We start from the raw sequence: 1,846 nt of genomic DNA, 5'->3' as shown, positions 1-1,846 counted from the left end.
GTCGCCGTTGATTTTTCTTTAGAATCATCATCTAGTCGAACAAGTACTCTAACTCAAATTTTCGATAATCCATTTTTTGAACCAGACCTCACAATTGAGAACCCGGAGGATATTCAGGGACAATTCCAAGATCCTGAACCACTAATCATTCCTCCTGAATCACAAACCATTAAATCAGAATCTTCTAGTGATTCGGATTCAACAATTTCAAAAATGGAAGTAACGGAACCTCAAATTATGGAAGACCGAATGAGAGCCACACGCACTGGCCAAGGTCACGCCATTATTAAACCAGATGTTAATACGCCAGATTATGAAATCAAAGGACAAATCCTACACATGGTAACTAATCAATGCCAATATAGTGGTACGCCAAAAGAAGATCCAAACGAACATCTTCGAACCTTTAATAGGATCTGTACTCTATTCAAAATCAGAGAAGTTGAGGATGAACAGATTTATCTCATGTTGTTTCCCTGGACTTTAAAGGGAGAAGCCAAAGATTGGTTAGAATCGTTACCTGAAGGAGCGATTAACACATGGGATGTTTTAGTTGAGAAATTTCTTAAAAGATTCTTTCTGGCATCTAAAGCCGTGAGACTTCAAGGAGAAATTGTTACGTTCGCGCAAAAGCCAAATGAAACATTATATGAGGCGTGGACAAGATTCAAAAAGTTGTTGAGAGGATGTCCTCAGCACGGTTTAGACACTTATCAAATAGTACAAATATTCTACCAAGCTGTCGATGTTGCTACACGAAAAACATCGACACAGCAGCTGGTGGCTCCATTATGATAAAAACTGCAACCGAAGCTCACAAAATTATTGATAACACAGCCTCCCACTCACATGAGTGGCACCAGGACAAAGATATTTTTCGATCATCTAAAGCGGCTAGAGCCGATTCTAGCCATGACTTTGATTCTGTTTCCGCAAAAATCGATGCTTTCGAAAGACGAATGGAAAAGATGACTAAAGATATTCACGCAATACGAATCAGTTGTGAGCAATGCGGTGGACCACACTTAACGAAAGATTGTCACATCGAGCAAACGATGGAACAACGAGAGAATGTTTCCTATATGAACCAAAGGCCGGGAAATAATTATCAAAATAATTATCAACCGCCAAGGCCAAACTTCAATTGAAATCAAAACATTCTTTACAATCCAAATGGACCCAACAATAACTCGTATAACCAACAAGGTCCAAATAACCAACCAACTCAAAACAACACTTTCAATCAACAAAGACCTAGCTTGTATAAACTACCACAACAAACCGAAGAGAAAAAGCCAAATCTGGAAGAAATGATGGCAAAGCTAATGGATCTCAAACACAAATTATTACATCTCAAACCCAAACGAATGAGCGGTTTGATCAGTCATTAAGAACTCAACAAGCTTCCATTTTAAATCTAGAAAAACACGTAGGTACTCTTGCTAGCATGATGAGTGAGAGGGAACAAGGAAAGCTACCGAGTAATACTGAAGTAAATCCTCGGAATGAGAATGTTAATATGGTTTCAACAAATTCTGAAAAACCAGCACCAAAAGATGGGAAGGTTTTAGATGTGAGTAACAATGAAGAAGTTACAACACCACCACCACCTGAGTATGTAAAGCCAGTGGTGGCATCATACCGACCAAACATCCCGTTTCCAAGAAAAGGAGTTGAGTATGAGCAAGTAATAGGTAATAAAGTTTGTGATACCTCTGGAAAGAAGAAGAAGAATAAGAAAGTACAAGAAACAAAAACCGTAAAGATAAACCTGGTGAAGACAGTTCCACCAAAATTTCCACCCAGGGTGGGTGATTCGGGTGAATTTATTGTTCCTTGTCTACTT

The 1,846-nt window shown here is 38.8% G+C and overlaps 1 non-coding gene across 1 annotated transcript; it reads right to left on the bottom strand.

Annotated features, from left to right (window-relative positions):
• Window positions 1-597: 597 nt before the first annotated feature.
• Window positions 598-704, bottom strand: LOC139865338 (small nucleolar RNA R71). The gene has a single exon (XR_011764864.1). It is a non-coding gene; the product is annotated as a small nucleolar RNA R71 (small nucleolar RNA).
• Window positions 705-1,846: the final 1,142 nt, after the last annotated feature.

The sequence above is a fragment of the Rutidosis leptorrhynchoides genome, chromosome 8 (genome assembly GCF_046630445.1).
Source record: "Rutidosis leptorrhynchoides isolate AG116_Rl617_1_P2 chromosome 8, CSIRO_AGI_Rlap_v1, whole genome shotgun sequence".
Taxonomy (NCBI): Eukaryota; Viridiplantae; Streptophyta; class Magnoliopsida; order Asterales; family Asteraceae; genus Rutidosis; species Rutidosis leptorrhynchoides.
This window is presented reverse-complemented; position numbering and strand designations above follow the sequence as displayed.